General features: G+C 38.4%; 2 pseudogenes across 2 annotated transcripts in view; both read right to left on the bottom strand.

The window, feature by feature from the left end:
- Window positions 1-333: 333 nt before the first annotated feature.
- Window positions 334-5010, bottom strand: LOC148735510 (adhesion G protein-coupled receptor D1-like; annotated as a pseudogene). The gene is made up of 6 exons (XR_015998615.1): window positions 4684-5010; window positions 3939-4103; window positions 3073-3266; window positions 2442-2601; window positions 2019-2155; window positions 334-1533 (listed from the first exon to the last, which is right to left on the bottom strand). The product of XR_015998615.1 is annotated as an adhesion G protein-coupled receptor D1-like (transcript).
- Window positions 5011-10916: 5906 nt separating this feature from the next.
- Window positions 10917-18340, bottom strand: part of LOC148735509 (uncharacterized) — a 32871-nt pseudogene continuing 25447 nt past the window's right edge. The window contains exons 3-6 of the transcript XR_015998243.1: window positions 14555-17968; window positions 12650-12733; window positions 12448-12548; window positions 10917-11662 (exon numbers count right to left, since the gene is read on the bottom strand). The product of XR_015998243.1 is annotated as an uncharacterized LOC148735509 (transcript). The remainder of the gene's footprint in view (window positions 11663-12447; window positions 12549-12649; window positions 12734-14554; window positions 17969-18340) is intronic.

Raw genomic sequence — 18340 nt, 5'->3', positions numbered from 1 at the left:
AAGATGAAAATTCAAAACAAAGATGGCGGCGCGTGGAATTTTCCTACTTTTGTGAGAAGTTTACCTAAGAGCTTGTATTTGAAGTGTTGAGCGGCCACTGTGAATGCAGGAGATAGAAACTAAGACAACGAAGACGATTTTCGGAGAAGTAAAGGTTGCTTCACTTCACATTTAAAAGAAATATTCAACCGATATGAAATCTTGCGACGGCGAAAAAAGAAGAACTCAAGTGAAGGATAATCTACCTGAAGTGGAAGAAGACTTTGAAACTTCAAGGAAAATAATATGATATAGCCAGAAGTCATGTGTAGGATTTTTAAGATGAGCTCGGGAGGCTGTCTTTGACGCTGTTTAATGATTTTCTTAGCAGTAAACGTCTGTAAACATCAGATGGTAGGTGCTCGCGCGAGCACACGCAATTGTCAGCGGTAGCTAAAACAGATCATGAGCAAATGTCGATCTTATAGAATCCAGATTTTTAAATGTGCGAGAACGCGCGTGGAAATTGCTAAACTCACGAAAGCTATTGCATGAAAACAAGTCCGGTGACCCCTTCTTTTTATTGTTCCAATATGATAATAACGTCGAAAGGAATCATCAGAAAAAAAACTACAAAATTCTACGGAAGGAAATTTGCGATGTGTGAAAATCGCCCTTTCTGTAGATTTTCTAAAAATTCCGCTCCGTAGAATTTTTTAAAAATCTTTGTGCATTTTCCTTTTCAAGTGCCAAAAGGAATCACTGAAAAAAATCAGGGGGTCACCGGGTTAGTTTTCGAATTATTTAAGCCACACGCTAAAAAATGCGTCTGAATAAGCCTATGAAAGCGTTGCCATGGAAACTGCTAGTGACGAAATGACAATTATTTTTGGATAACCAATGATTATGTAATTCAACCCCGTAAAAGTGTTCAAATTGCCTTGGTCAGTCTTTCTGTTGTATTCTTTCAAAGTTACAAAACCATCAAAAAGATGAAAACCAGTACGAGCCACTTTAACGCAAAAGATGGACACAGCTTTCCGTATCGTCTAAGATGCAAAAATTGAAGAAAACGAATAATCCTTGTAATTTGGATATATCAACAAAGTTGAAATGGTAAATTGGCCACCGTAACGATTACAAAAGCTCACGTTTCGAGCGTTAGCCCTTCGCTCCGACGAAGGGCTAACGCTCGAAACGTCAGCTTTTGTAATCGTTACGGTGGCCAATTTACCATTTCAACTTTGTTGATATATCCAAATTATTTCGTTACCCCCACCGACGCAGCCGCAAACAGTTTCTTTCGAAACTATCAGCCTCTATTCATTTGAATAATCCTTGTAACGAGTTCAATATGGTGAAAATGTCGTGGAAAACAACTGAAGAGGAAATGAACGCCAGAAAACCAAATGACCACGTGACTCCCAGTAGTGGCAGCAGCATGGCAGAGCGTCGTAACCAAGCCTTCACGTGCTTGACACGTGTTATCTTTTTCTTGAACCTAGAAGCTCTGTTTATACGACGTAGTAAGACAATCAACAAAATCGAGTTGATCTGGAAAAGAGGACAGAGACATGTTATATGATTTGTTACTTAGTATTGGTTGTTAATTACGAAATAGCTGGCATATTTTTTTAACTATTTGACCATATGATCAATATCCTACCGTGTCTTAAAACAGGTTTATGAGTATGTAAAGAAATCTTTTAGCTGCGTCGGCAGGAAAGGATTGCATGATTGACGACTTTTATGATCTTCTAATGAGGGAATTTTCGACTTCTCACTCTTTTGTGATTCGACTTTATTAACAATCAGAGTTATCTCTAGCGCTTTGGTAACGATATCAAACACTCTAGCCGTATAAGATGAAGATTTTGTTCGTCTCGAATATTCTCTTTACATCACTTGGGGAAATTCGCCGTATAATTTCAAGTCTTAGTTAGGACCACTTATGTCAAGTGATGCGTTTAGACCAATCGCATGCGGGTAAAACGCTTGATGGGTCATAAATAGAGTTATTAAAACAAAACGCCACTTACCGGCACGATTATCGCGACTGGAGCAACGAAGGTCCAGTAAATGATTCCATACTCTGTCGTCAGTCAGCAGTTATTGGCCGTGTAGTGGTCGGTACCAGTTAAAACCAATGACACGGCCAAAATTAGCAGAAGGAAAACTAGAAGTAAAAAACATGAAATAAATTATTAAGTTACAACCAAGAAATATCAACTCAGCTACAACTGTTTGTGTATTCTCGTGCAGAGGCCGCTTAACATACTGGCTGACGGGAATCCTCGAGCCCAGGCCATTTTGAGATGTTCATGTAAAACTATTTCTACCCTTCTTACGTGATTCTTCTGCGATATCTGACTGTGATTTATTACATAGGTCTACCATTGTTTCGACGACACTCAACAATACTTGAGGACACCAGTGATAGTTAAACAACCAATTTCTCTTACCACATCCGAAGGCGTAGATCCATTTCATCCTTGGCTTTAGAGTGTTTTGCGTCTCAACCTTGATGATTAGGAAATATAACATGACGCCATGACCCAACATCCATGAAAATACACACAACAGAAAATAATGGAGACACACTGCAGTGACTGTGCATAACATCTAAGGAAAAAAAAAGAGATCAATTTTCCAACATGGAGGCCTGGAGGTGAGCTCACTGAACTACTAATAAAGAGATCTGAGATCGAGATCTGGCCCGGTCACTGTGTTCCAATGTGATACTTTGCTTTCACTGTTACGCCCTCCATTTGGGTATATGGGTGGCTTTTGGCAAATGACAGAGAAACCTTTTGCTAGAAGTTAAAATGACTCTGAACATACTAACAGATATTTGCACTTCTTTGCAAAAATATAACTAAAAACGGTTACCACTTAACTTAGTTTTGAGTTATACGCACGCTCAGTATATGGGTAAAATTAGGAATGACTTTAACGGGCTTAGTAGTTTCAAAATAGCAACTTTCTGCGTTGAAAACAGTTCATGATTAGGCCAAGAGTGTGGAGGTAAAAAAAAACCTACAACTATCTCGATGCAAAAATATATCGACAGGTTTGTTCCATATCTTTAATCACCTCTGTTTTTTCTGCATATCTTGCTAAGATGATCAAAAGACAAGAAGCAGCAATGGCCACACAAAGGTTCAGTAGCATTATGATTCGAATACTCTTTACTTGTTTCCAGCACGCAATAATCACCGCACAGGTCAACAGCATGCGCAGCCTATCGTGGAAATATACCCAAGGTAATATTGATGCTGATCTTGAACCTAATTAGGAAAATGGTTGAATATATTTTATTCAAGATTGTACATGGCAGAGAATGGTCTAGTTTACCCTGTCACATTTGTCACGCGATTTTAACGTAGAGCCCCTCTTTTTAGATGATATGATAAGCAGTAAAATGCAGTTTATTAGCTTGGATAGGAAAAGAGAGTTACGTAGAAGTATACTAAGAAAAACGTAAGCGTAAGAAATTTTCAAGTTGTCTGCGGCTAGCTATGAATAAAGCTTCCTAAGGCTATTTGCTCTCCCCTAATATCGCTCCTCTCAACGGCGTTCCCAAAGCTTTTTTCTTCAATTTTCTACGTAGGGAAAATATTATCCAAGTTTAGCATCGTTTGAAATTCATTCTAAGATTTTTGAGTCACCCTTCCCTTCATCGTTAGTTCAAGTACATTATCTGGAGAGTTATTGTTATTTTTTTGAGTAATTTTTTTCATTTTTATATTGCAGTGTTTTGTACTGATACATGTTTAGATTAAACAGTGAAAATGTAGGAAAGACCACTTGATCATGAAACCTTCCCCATGTCGGACGGGAAGAAGTAAGTATTTTGATCCTGGAATTTGGTTGACTGTATTTTCAGAGTTGGAAGTCGACAGTAAACTCCGTGTAAAGAAATAAAGAATTGAGAACTACAAGGTACATAACGAACTAACCGGCTTGTTTTTCAGTAAAACAGCGAAGATGGTCAAATGATCACACTCGCACGTTGTAACATTGGCATTTGATTTATGATCCACGCGTGTACAACCACGTGTCAGCCACGTTCGCTGCGATTGGCCAATCTACCAGAAGAAGCACTGACCGATGAAATCACGGCTCTACAAACGAAATCATACGGTTGCACATGAGACCACATTAAATAAATGTTAAAGATAATGATGATGATGACATTTCTTTCACTAGTTGTATGTCAAAGGGATATGTTATAATTCTTCAAGAGTTTCCCCGATAAAAGCTATTTTTCTTTATTAAGTGTTGTTGAGCATTGATACTTACATAGATAAATTACGACTAAATTCCAATTTATTCCCTGGGGGCTGATCGGAGGATTTTGAGGGGATCACAGGGTTTTAGCGGGGGAAGGGAAGAGGACTCATTTGTCTTCAACAGAGTGTAAAGGATGGAGGAGTAGAAAACTGGCCGCCAACAAGCTTCCAATGAGAGGGGGGGGGGGGATATTTAGGTAGATCAGGTAGATTTTAAAGTGACAAAACAAATATCTTCTTACCCTCCCCCCGGCGACAGGTAATGATGGATCTATTAATTTCAATTTCCTCTCGTCTATAAGAGTTGTTTGGTAAGTATCCTTAATTTAAATACATTGAATATCTAGATGTAATGAAGATTGATTTACAACTCTGTTAAATGACCACTGGCCTATGACAGACAGAATCATACAGCTAAATCTTTGGTAGTTGTCTGCTGTAACATTGGATATGTAAGATCCAGCGTCCTTTGCCGCACTTCTTTAAGTAACAGGTTACCTTTAATTTCCCTTCCACATTTCAATCGTGGGTCGTCATTCGGTATGGTCACGCCTTCTTTCTTCCAAGTTAAAGATATGTTTCCTTGAGGCTGGTCTAGGCTTCTGTCATTACAATTGAGGACAAGTTGATCGCTATTATGTGCCGTTATTACATAGTCACCCGGTCCGTAAAGTGAGGCATAGAGATAGATGAGTTTCATAAATCGTTTCGTACTCTCCAAAACGTACTCGCTTTTCATTAACAACCGAACTTTAATAACACACTCACAAAATCATACAGGATTAAATATTAAACCTATCTTGTCACCTGTGATGAGAATCGTATGATATAGCTGTCACTAATTCTTACAATGAGAGCCAGTTTGGTCAGTCAGTCTTGAAATAAGCCAGAGAAGCATTTTACCCAGCAGTCAGTCATTACGCGCGCTCTGAACACAGTGAGTCAGTGAGTAAGTGAGTCAGTGAGTCAATAAGTCAGTGTGTCGGCATAATGTGTAAGATATGGATAAATATATTCAAAATCTTTAATTGAGTTGAGTTAATTGTAATTAATACTAAGATATAGGTAGAATTGGGACTCTCCCTTTTCGATTTTTCTGTAGTTAAAAAACTTGAAATAGTATGTTAAAACTGCGTGTCTAAAGCACAGGATGTGCTTACTAAGAGCAAAACGTAATTTTGAAAATTTATTTTCATATCACGAAAGGACATGGATAACATGCAAAACACCTTTTTCTTTAGTTCGACATATTTTATAGCTTAGTAAAAAAGTCAGAGGAACCTCTGCGTAAGCTTCCTCCATAAATAGCATTATAAGTAAAAACACATCGAGAATCATAGACGGGAACCAACTTTTAAATTATCATAAGACTTTTATTTGAGTCAAGGATGTTTTTCACAGTTATTAACCCTTTGAATACGAAATAGACCATATTTATTCAGTTGTAATTTGGCGATACAAACTTAACCTCACTTCGTTGGTCCTTATATGGATCATCCGTTACAATATTTGCGGTTTTGAGACACCATGGGCTCAGACCTTGGGGTCACATGACCTAGATTAACAGTTCGTGTTTGGATGCGTCCAAATCGATTCGGTTTCTCGCTTTTCTGGCCGGTTATACGTGTTTTTCGAGCCATTTTCCCTCCACAGAAGCCCTCACGACGGCATCATTAAGCTGGAATGTGGGTAGAGGCAAGGCTCTGAAGGAAAACAGAGGTGAGAGATGGTTTCATGTAGAGTGGAACGCCAACGATACTTTACTGCCAGCTTGGAGAGTTCACAAGTGAAGTTGTCTCTCGGGCCCATCTGTGGATGGCTTCCAGAACCTACCAAGGCTATGCGGCCAAGTTTTGACCGGTAAAAATTTCAATCCATGCGATATTTTGCTGGTAGGACTGGATGGCCCGACCCGATTCTAATAATTCTATGAAATGGAAATGATAGCAGTTGCCTTTTCGAGTTATGGCGGAATTACCCAGAATTCTTTTCGGGCATAAAGAAGGCAACGGTTGTGTTTGCGACACTGGCTTTCATCAAATGGAGAAACAAAAGCTGGCAGATAAAGTGAGAAGGAATTTTCTTGCCAAACTCCAAGATCTGGCCCTGAGGTGTGATGTGAACCCAAACTTTTGGTTTTTTTAGAAAGTTTTTATCTTAAAAGATCGACATGTTTTTGGTGTTGCTCTTGGAGCAAAATGCTGGACTTTGGGATTTATTGCCATACGAACGGTTCACTACAATCAAAATCAGGAATCATTGTGGGCGTTTTAGGTTGCAATAGGTGTCACATCAACGAGCCGGCACAATTTACACACTTACATAATGTTGTGTCTTAAGTTCGACAAGAAACAAGTATCAAAAGTAGTAACGGTATTATCTGGACATATGTGTTCACTTAGTATTCAGATGCGGATTTCTGTTTATTCTCTTTTTTCATAGATCAGCGATGACGTCAAAATATTTCTCTTCATCTATGTTAGATGAGGTTCAAATATTTATATGACTTTTGGGGCATTCCGCTTCGTCTAGTTCATTCATCAGTATCACTCGAGCGATAAACTTATTCGACAGAAATTTTTGGTTAAAAAATTGTTACCAAAGAGTAAAATGTTTCTACTTACGAGGATGCAAATCAACTTATCAGTGCTAGTGCTTATTAAATGACTTTATGTGTGTTTCTAGTTTCGTTCAAGAGCATAGAGAAAAAAAGAGAATGAGAGTGGTGATATAAATTAATTTTCAAAATACTCGCTTATAATTAAATTAAAGAAGGAGCGTAGCTCATTTCGCTCTTCTTTTTTAAAAAGAAAATTCTTATCTCTTCACTACTTCTGTTTTTCACGGTGAAAGTGCTATATTTATTAGTGATAGAGTGCTTAACGGCGTCTTCAGCGAAGCGTTGAATTTGACATAAAGGTTAAGCAGCAACGTGGAAATGCGTTATCACTGGACAAACAATGACTGATATAGCTTCAACTGGAGTAAATTTAAGAATAAAACATACCGTTAAATTTGTAAGCTGTGAAATAAGACGCCCAGCAAGGAATCCATGACACAGAAAGGTCTGTTTCGTTTCACCTGTACTGCACTCGCATATATTAGATAAATAATGCATTTTGCGTCTGAAATGTTAAAAAAGGTTATGCAATACTTTGCTAAATGATGGAAAAGAACACTGATTAAACTGCTTGATTTGGTATTGCACGAATTGGATCTACAGTAGATGTTAATGTTTCCGTGATGTTTTTCCATATCACTTTGTCAAAGAGAGTATTTTAATGGAAAGAAAACTCACTGTAGTTATTAGTGGTAATGGTTTGGGAAAGAAATGGAAATTGAATGGGCTAAAATTTGTATATCAAAAACTTGAAAGGCCTTCATTTTATGTCACTTCACTTCATCATACGGATGTTTTTCACAATGCGGTATTAATTTAAAAAAATCTTTTAATGTATCCATCAGTGCTAATAGTTTCGAAAAGGCCGTTTACAAGGCAGAAAAATCGGGTACGGACGTGTCAAAAAAGTAGTACGGACCGCACATGAATTTTAGTCGTTTACGCGGATGATGTTTTATCACCGGTCGGACAAAAAGAGGCATAAGGACCAAGTTAGCAAGGTTACGTTTACACTGCAGTTTTTGGGGGACCGGACCAATTTCTTGCATGGGACTACAGTATTTGGTACAGCTGTGTGCTGTTATCGAACGTGCGTACCGTATTTACTCGAATAAGCGCCGCGGCGCTTATTTAATTTTTCGCGCCACAAGGGCGGCGCTTATTCGAGGGCGGCGCTTATTTAAAAATTGTACCAGACAAATTTACTTTTTCTATATTTTTATTCAACGGTGCACTTTAAATTTCTATCTGTCAATTTTCCTATGGACTGATGCTAAACTGATAGTAAATCTAGAATTACGAGAGAAATTCATGCGGTGAAAAAACCCCGAGCACTTCATAACCCGAGCGGAGAAATACAGTCACTTTGAACTAAAGAACACCACATTTAAAGAATATAAATTGCCGATGCTGTGTTAAGACTGTTTTAAAGTGTTTTTCCTGGTTATATGGAATTCTTCGAATAAGCGCTGCATTGGGGGTGCGGTGACCACCCGAGGGGACCGGGGGAGCTAACTGGTTTGTTTGTCGGCTGCAGGCCGCTGGCTATCCTCGCCAAGCTTATTTTTGTTACCCGACATACTGTGCAATCGGCGAACGGGCCCACAACTGTTTCAACCAGCCAAATTCGAAATTGGAAAGCTGATCGATCTGGAGATAAAAGCATCGCTAGTGAAAGATCTGTGGGAGGAATTGGGAATCGAGTGAATGGAAATGGAACTGCAACATCTCTGCTTTGATTTTCTGGAGGAATCGAGACTGGTGGTAACTTTTTGGCGGAATTATTGGCTTCGGGCGACGGATACTTCTAAAATAGGTTTCCGGCCTTGTCTCTCTTTTAGCAGTTGAACACCAACATAGCGTTAACTCGCCGAAAACGCTTCAAAATGGCCTGAGACACTAGGAATCAACAAAGAAAACAACAAGGCAATAAGGTAAGTCCATTTTATGTCAAAACAAGACATTTTTTTCTCTCTTTCAAGGCAAACCGATAACACCCCATACAAACCTTTATAAATATAAAACGTTACGCAACACGGTAAGAGTCACGTCCGCCTTTCTAGTAGTGAGCTTGGGCTGCCTGTGTTTGACCACGCGTATGATAGTTCATGTTAGTTTTTGGTCAGCTGTTTTCCCCGAAAATCGGCGGACTCGTTTAAAATGGTCGCCAAAAGCTCCTCGCGAGGCTCAGCTTTAGCTTCGGAGATTCGTTTTTTATACCCAAGATAATAATAATGAGAAAGAAAATATTGAAAACCAAGAATCTGGAGAAAGCGTCAACTCGCAGGAATTCGAAGAGACACCGCCGAAAAAACAGCGTTTCACTAAACGTTCAACGGCGAGATGGAGTAATGACCTGATATTACGTCTAATAAACGTACATTCCTCCAAGAAATCGATTACTAGTAAGCAAGCTGCCGCCCTCTTTCGTCGTAAATTCATACTTCAACAAGTTTGTTTGTCTCACGCGAAACCATGTTAGTGTTCACATCTTACACGGAAAGAGCCTGGAACTAGCTGCTGGCGTGACTTTGCTCGCGCGACTGCCGGTGAACTATCATCAACTGTCACGAACTTTTTTGGCCGTTTGACCATAGTTGGAAGAGAATCAATTATCATCGACTATCATGCGCCGTTTGATTAAGGCTTGATTTTTGCAATGCTCTTTCGTTTTCAAGTTGAAAATTACAGTACTTTCATGGAAAAGCTGAGAAATAATATTAAATTATTTTAGAAGTGCTTATGCAAACCTTTCCAAAAGTGGTCCTTCAATTTCTAAAACTTGGCCTTTAAAGTTATTGAAAAGTCCTTGAATTTCAACCTTTGGCATCTACAGGAACTTACTCCTATATGGTAAGATATTAATTTGATTGTTGTCTAGTACGATAACATCATTCATTACACTCCAGCAGACAAAAATAAACACAAGTAGACTTATTCGTGACCGGCAATGATGAAATTGAGTGACGACAGTAACGATGGCAATATGGCAGTCCCCTAAAGATAACTCCAGATGTGCAATATTGAACACAGGCAGCCCAAGCTCACCACTAGAAAGGTGGACGTGAATCTTAACGTGTTGCGCAACGTTTTATATTTATAAAGGTTTGTATGGGATGTTATCGGTTTGCCTTAAAAGAGAGAAAAAAATGTCTTGTTTTGAAATAAAATGGACTTACCTTATTGCCTTGTTGTTTTCTTTGTTGATTCCTAGCGTCTCAGGCCATTTTGAAGCGTTTTAGGCGAGTAGCGCTATGTTGGTGTTCAACTGCTAAAAGAAGTCTTTCTTTTAGCAGTTGAACACCAACATAGAGAAATGAAATATACTTCCCATAGTGCTTTTTTGAATTACTTTGTGTGCTACATTGCGTTGCATTGCTACACTCTATACCTTGCGTAAAGTAGCGCTGCGTTTCGTTTGTTCTATTCCTCTTTGGCCCGACGGTTTACCTTTACGGCTAAATTCTTAAGTTCGCACATCGAAATCTAGTTCCATGGAAAATTTTAAACCATTTTCGTGCATCTACTCCGTAATTTTATGATGTGTTAATAACAGAAAATCTTTGATCAGAAAATACCACTTTTTTTCACAATCTCAATTTGGTCCATTTTGTTTCGCTACCTCGCTTTTTTCGCTGCTGACCAGTTCTGATTGCCGCTAGATGCGTTTTTAAACATGGAGAGACGTTTCTCACGAGCCTACGTACTGGAGTGTCAGTAGTAAGTTTTGAAAAGGATCATTTGCACACTATAATCAAGTGGTAATGTCTTCCATCATTTTAAATAATTTCACTTTTGCTCAGATAACATTTGATTTGATTCCTACCCTGAGTACAGAGTTAGAAAGAAAAGAAGAAGATATTTTGGGGTTCATAGAGGACATATAGGAAGAAGAACAGGGTCCAGGTGAGGTGTCCCAGATTTTATGTTCACCCATGGGTATGGATGTAAGATACATTGCGGTTATAGCGCTATTTCGTCTTTGTTTCTTTTTTGGCAAGTGATATAACAGATTAAAGCATATCTTATTAAAGGCGTAATAGGTATTTTAATTAACATCAAAGGTTTCACTTGGCTTTATTCTCCTTCCGTGGGTTTTTGGAACTCAAAAAAAAAGGCTGTTTGCTTTAATTTTGTACCCAGGGTTATAAACATTTTCCTCCACTTCCACGAGGGTCTATTACTGCTGACCTACCAACATTAATATAATTTGCAGTGTCCAACTGAATAATGTGACACTTTTTCATTACACATGACATAGTTTCAAGTCGAGGGAAACAAGATCTTTTTCTCAGATACCAATTCAAATGTGACATGTATAGCAATTTGAATTTACTTTCTTGCATAATCAATATAGGCTATTTCCATTAGAGGGCATTTTGACACTCAGGAAAAGCCAACTAAATAGGCTAAAAAACCTGTGTACATATGGATAAACATTAAAATCTTAAATCAGATAATGAACAAAATGTTTTTTCCCTCTTTTTCCGAATTCCTCGAAAAGAAAGTAACTAGAGATGGGTACTGGAAGGGAAAACGTGGATTTCTTGTCCACACCCTAGTATACTGATTACAGAGAATCCTTGGGGCACAGGACACCTGGAATCTTTGTATGATGAATTACATAATTGCTGACACTTCCAAGAACTGTGCGCATTAAGAGACCAGAGCTTTGGCTACCTAGGACAATCAGTGTGGCTTTCTCTTTCAAAGCTATCTCACAGATCTTCTCTCCTGGGTTTCCTTGCTCCACCCAGAATCTTATGGGAATCTAATGACAAGAAAGGGAACCAATGGTTACTTGGCAGATTTTTCCAACGGTCATTTGCCTGAGGGATGTGAAGAAGAGTTTTGTGACTTCTCGTTTTTATATCAACTTCTCTTTCTGTAGCATGCATAGTCTGTAGCTTGGGATTTAATCTTTTGCCAAAAACATTTATGATCGATAATAAATACTAAATAATAATAAATTGGATGTAAGATTTCCAGGTCAAATTGCAATTCAGTGTTTTAGTTTCAGAGGTCAGATGATTGGATAACCATAATAAAGAGAAAAGTCTTGGTGTGAAGACCTTAATGCCAAAAACAGGTTTTCTCTTTCCATCAGTATTACCAGAAGAGTTGATAAGTTTGAAAAAAGAAAAATTCTGTTGGAAGGGGAAGATTACTGCAGATAATAGGAGAAAACTAAGAAAAAAACTTAAAAACGTTTTGAGAGATGAAGGTGGATAAGACTTGTGTCCTGTAGAATGATGAGGAGGATGGTTCAGTTATTTTGACTGTGCACATAATTATTTATCTACAATTTGTCAAGAAAACTTCTGGGGGTAAAGGAAGGGGGTAGGGAAGATGGAAAAGGATCAGGGTAGAAATTAGGGAGACTGGCCAGTAATTTTTCATTCTTGTCTTATTTTATCATTCCTATCATCAGCATAAAGTTGTTACCATGGTTTTCATCTATATCATTATAGACACTGTTTCTATTTAGGGGTCCATCCTAAAGATATGGGCAATTCATCTTGATAACAACCAACTAAAAGTTAACTCAATCCATACCCTCAGGTCTGAACACCTATCGATATATTTCCTCTCCAAGGCCTTTAACTCTCCCTGCATTTTGTGGACCTCATGTTTCCATTCCTCGATGACCATAGCATCTGCATGGTCATCTGCAAGGCACTAAAATTCATAACCAAGTATGTACTTAAAAACATTGTGTAATCAGACCTTGATTAAAAAAAAAGCTTTAAATATGTACCAGCTAGAAATGGAAGATGTGGTTGTTCCACAACGCTTAATCGAATAACTTAGTCTCCTTCCGTGTAGGTGTTTTCCATGAACCCTGAAGGGAAAACAAGGTGGAATCATAAATGTTTTAATAGCTATGATGTACCATACTTCCTTTAATAAAGGCAGAGGAACTTATTCAAAATTTTGGCTTCAAGGTGGTGGGGAGCAGCTTTGGAGGGGGGTGCTTAATTAAGGGGAGGACTTATTATTCTCCTGTACTTATTTGACTGTTAAGTTGAAGCTTAAAAATTTATAAATTAAGTGTCAATGGAAACAGGTTTTTCTTGTATCCCTATTGTTTAGGAAAGTATGTGAGGATAGTGGGGGGATGCTTATTTAAGAGGTTCTTATTAGATTGTGGGCGCTTATTCAAGGAAATATGGTAAACATAACCAGGTTGTTTCTCTTGACACTTTCACCAAGACTAGCAGTGTTACAAGTGTAACTAAGTACAAAGGTTGTTACTAAGGATCGTAATTTCAGGGTCCTTGCTCTTGCCATTGATCTTGATGCTGAAGAGTGAGAAGACACTCTTAAGATTTAACAGTGAAAAAGATAACAAGTCCACAGCTTTGGGCCGCAATGTTTCCTGTACAGTTAATGGAGTTTCTGACTTTTCACTTTCAATTAAAATGATACCCCTTTCACTTTTTAAATGGAAAAACAATGACTAAACTTTTCTATACCTGCATTACTCCATCCCTAAAAGTATATTGTGATGAAAAAAATAGATAGATGACAGTTGTTTTGGTTAAAAAGAACTATTCATTACTCTGACACTTTCCTCTTGTAAAAGTTCTTTAATCAATAAATATATCAGTTGCAGCAGGATATTTTAAACAAGGGGTCGCTGTTATAGATTTCCCATATACCCATCATGGGAGATACCCAGCCCGCACCACAAAGGGAAAGTGAGATAACTTCTCTATTTAAAAGAAGAAACGAAATGAGCATACACATCTTGGCATTTGTGTGTTGACTGGGATTTGATCTTATGACACTATAATGGCTTTGCCAATCTGATCTTATAGTGAAACAAAACAAACAAATGATTTAAAAACTAATTCTCCTTTTACACCCTTACATCAAAATACATTATTCTCCATACAGTTTTCTATATATTTCTTAAGGTGCTGACAAGGAGAATCTGTGTAACCATCAAGAGCTTCTTTACTTGGTGATCATTTCTTTTATTCTCATGACCCTAATAAGTGATTCAGAGGTGATAATATAGGGAGAAATTAGATGCTGGTCACTCTGTAAAGGGACAAAGGGTTAAACACAAAAAACAAACAAAGAAACTGGAATTCAATCTATGCAAACATGTTAGCTTTTACAACCTGGATAAAAATCTCGATTTGGAATCGATTATCACTTTTAAACCACCTGAAGCGATGTAAATATTAAATAGCTTGCAAATATCTTGAAGTAAAAGCTTTTAAGACAACAGCATAGTAAATAACGCAAATAACACGGATTTACGTGAAATAAAAATGAAAATTTGGGGTTTGTAAAAATTTGCCTAAAAACATTGAATTAGGCTTTTTTTTTCCCGAACACGTGGGAATTAAGTGTTTGCATTTAAATTACAGATTTTATCCTAAACCCCCGCTACGCTAAATCAACTGTACAATTATATACCCTTTGAAAAGTACGAGGCCTCGAAAATTAAATTGCACCTCAGATTTTATCCTCAACCACACGTTTAATTATATAGCCTTTAAAAAGTACGAGGCCTCAAAAACTAGTAAAATTTTCGGTAGATATGGAGCCGCGGTTAATTCAAATTTCAGTAATATTCAGCTGCAATACATAGAATGAGACGCGCGCAAGAACATTTTTTTCTTACAGCTGTATGGAACAACGTACTCACATTCAAAAGCTTGCTCGCTGCATTCACTTTGATCTACTGCTATAATAGTGATTCTCGATCGCCTTCCTGTTTCAGACTGCGCCATTATTGGGGTTTTTTTCAGGATCAAATCAGCGAGAAAGACTGGGTTGAGAGTAGTACAAAAGCGTGGAAAGTCAACGTAATTAAATTTTGACTTCGGCATTTTGCAAACCTGTTGTTATTTGCTATTGTGTAAGTTAAAAGCATCTTGTTTTCGTAAAGGTTTGGTTTTTTCCCTACTCCTTGACAGGTGCAGCTTCGGGTGAAAAAATGTTTTTTTTTTCCATCGGCCCCAAAAAGTTGCATGTCACGCAAACAACACTAGGATCACGCAACAGTGAAAAAATCAGGACTTGTCCAAGAGAAACGAAATAATTATGTTTCCTAATAGTGCACTTTTGCATTACGTTGTGCGCTACGTTGCGTTACATTCTTTTTTGATGACTTGCGTTCCATGCTCAGTTGCGCTTTCAATAAAGGATTTTTATCTAGCGAAGAGATTTTGCTATGAATAGAATCAAGGAAGACTTCTGAGAGCTGGGAAAGAAAGCCAACTGTGTTTGTATAGCACAGTGGACCCAAGAGGGTCGTTTTGTCTTTTCTTTGGTTTGACGGTCCTCTGCCGCTTTTGGTGACTTCGTCGCCGACATTGTCCAAAAGCTACGAAAGTTATAAGTCCGCTCCATGCAACGTTTTCTTCATGCGCGGGATTAACAAGAGCTGGATAACTGTTATGTAGATGCCATAGTAAACTTACTATCATTTTCCCTCACCTATAAACACATGTGAAAAGAAGGTTAATTTTTGCTGTATGGTTTGTTTTATTGATATCAGGTATTCAAGTGGTATTTGGTGTAGTTTTGTTTCATCATTCACAGTTCTGGAACAGATTGATGTTGCCCTTTGGCTGAGCAAAGCTTTTCCTTATTCACAAACAAATGGGCAGGTTGCGCGCGCCTAACTGAACATACAAAACAAATCGACAGATATTTAAGGTCTCAAAAAAAATGTTAAAAGCTTTAGAAAGTGAAATGAGGACTAGAGCGGAAATCGCGACCACCATTAATTATCAATTTAAACTATTATAATTTATCGGAGGATTTTGGGGGATCGGATCGAGGATCAGTGGTTGCTAACAGGGTATTATGGGAAGACTTAGATAAAATTGATTGCAAATGAGCGGGAACATAAGAATAATAGAGAACCTTGGGAGATCAGGTAGATTTTATCGTGAGGTAACCAAAATCCTTCAGCCCTTCTCTCTCCCCTCCCCCCCCTCCAATCATCCAAGGTGAAAGATAATGAGCACTCCCTTGTTTGAAATTTTAATAAATGTGGTTTCACAGATATCAAAACTATATAATGAACATAAAGAACTACTTTGTTTCTCTTCTTCGATACTAAGGGACTGTTGCATAACATATCCAAAGCCGCTAAACACGAAGTAATTCCACAGTGTCCCACAGGTTGCCCACGCTCGAAATACAAGTATATCTGTGCTTTGATATCATTCAACGCATCAGGAAAATGTCCATTTAACGTCAGCTGCCTCAGCCCCACTTCCGTCATGAGTTTCCTTAAATTGCTAGCCAGGAGGGATATATACGATCGATATCCAAGGGAAACTGAGACCTGTTATTCCAAAATAATACTTTGTGTTCTAGTAGAAAACGTTGACATCATTCTCAAGTCGATGCTTCGCTCATATTCATTTGGAAAATTGGAAAAATATGCTAAAAATAACGTTAGTATGACTTACTTTAAGAGATGTCACATTCTAAGGGAAATTTCGACGTTCCGATTTTCAACGCTAGGAACAGACCTTCTGTGTCGAAATCAATTCTAGTGCACCCCCATCTATGAAGCTACCAGTGAGGCAGCTTCCCGGCGTCTCCGAACTGGGGCGAAACTAACAGCGGAGAATCAAAGAGTCGAGTGTATAGCTGTGTTTTAGAAAATCCAAAATACCTATGTCTATCTAATCGAACATAATGGACACTTGAGAATCACTCGCCTTCGGCTCGTGATTCGGAAGAACTATCTGGCTCAGGGAGTTCGCCCAGCTGCCTGTGTTGGCAGTCAGGTTTGAAGACCGATATAGCCAGAGCGGATTATTGCTAACGAACACTAGCGAACTATAGACATAAACTGCAATATTTTTTACTTGTCATGTAAAAATTTCTCACCCAACCAGCGTTTGCAGTAATTTTTTTTAAGAGCTCCTTAATAGAAGCACGGTTCTGTTTTTTGCAACGCACGTACACCAGCGGATTTAAAGGAGGGTTGACATGAGCTGACAGCTCCGAGTAGAAGTAAGCGTTGTCATTGTATAAAGGTAAGCCTCGTATCAGACTAAACAAGCGGCAAGACTGAAAGGATAAGGAAATAGGACCATACCATAAGCATTAAAATTTTCCTTCCACTTAATTACACGTCCGTGTTTATTACATCTTATTTTCTACGATGGACAGCTTTAGAATCACAAAGGATTGACGGGCACTGTTATACCCCCCGTGTCTTCGCTTCAACGGCGAAGGGAAGATCTACCTCTAATTTGTTTAACTAAGTTCGTCCAATCCCAGTATCGAAGAAAGTAGGTTTGTGGTTTTGCTCTTAGTGATCAAGCGGAAAGTAATCAAGAAATTCAAAGTGATAACACTTAACAAGGACACTAAGTAAGTCTTCGTAGGTTTTTCCATTTAGATTTAAATCTTTCTTCAAAAGATATGTTAGATATGTTCAGAGTAAACGCATATGTGCGAGCTTTTGACGACGTAGTTTTACTTTCAAATCGATAATATTAATGTCGAGATACAGAGGTGAGGTCCTGAAAAAAAATAAACTAAACCCAGGAAAACCAATAATGAATCAGGACTGGTTACTAGAGATGTCACGGGTGTTTCACGATAATCCGCCATTTTGAAAACCGCGAGGAGCTTGGAGGAAGGTTTACAGACGTATGCGACGCCACAAAATAGCGCTAACGCCCCCCAAAAAAGACAAAGCAGGCACAAAGAATTGGACGTGTTTAAAAATATGCAGCTTATGACCTTTTCCGTACGGCGAAATCCCAACCAGTTCAGAACTAATCATGCATAACGCTCGAATTACACTGAGGACCACTTTGCCATATCAATGATATGGGTTAACGTGTGACAGTACCTCTGTGGCGGGGGCGTCCTCCTCCTTGTACGATAACTAAAGTATGAAGGCTTTCCCTCATCTCACCTCAAGCCTTGATCTTGACATATGTTTTCCATCACCTGGTGCCCCGTGATCCCTTAGTTATCCTTACTTGGTTTGACAAATAGAAAAGTGCAGCTACATCTGTTCCTTTCCAGCAAGATCCTTTTTGAAACAAGCTTATTCAGTCAACAGTCAATGATTTGAGCCCTGAATGAAAAAGTCGACCATGAAGTGTGATCGTCTCTAGGATGGGGCACTTGAGAAAGTCATTTCTCGTAGCAGTAACTAACTATTGGAAAACCTGAGCGGAGGTCATTATCAGAGTCAGTCGATGATGATCGGTGTTCAGGTTTTGAAAAAATCAACTCGTGGCACCCCGAACATTCTTGTGTGATAATAACGTTCTCGATCTCGAATTTTTACGTGACATCGTGAGAAAATTAAAGGGAGAAAGGGAGGAAGGCTCCTGTTTCAGTCCTTGAGATTGGTCAATTTCATCTAAGTTATTTTATGGACATTCTCTTAAAATGGAAGTAAGTTTTCCTCAATCGGCTAACCTTCATCTAATGTTCACATAAC

Source organism: Stylophora pistillata, chromosome 3 (genome assembly GCF_964205215.1).
Source record: "Stylophora pistillata chromosome 3, jaStyPist1.2, whole genome shotgun sequence".
NCBI classification, from domain to species: domain Eukaryota; kingdom Metazoa; phylum Cnidaria; class Anthozoa; order Scleractinia; family Pocilloporidae; genus Stylophora; species Stylophora pistillata.
Note: the sequence above shows the minus strand (reverse complement) of the source record. Positions and strands in the feature narration are given on the sequence as shown.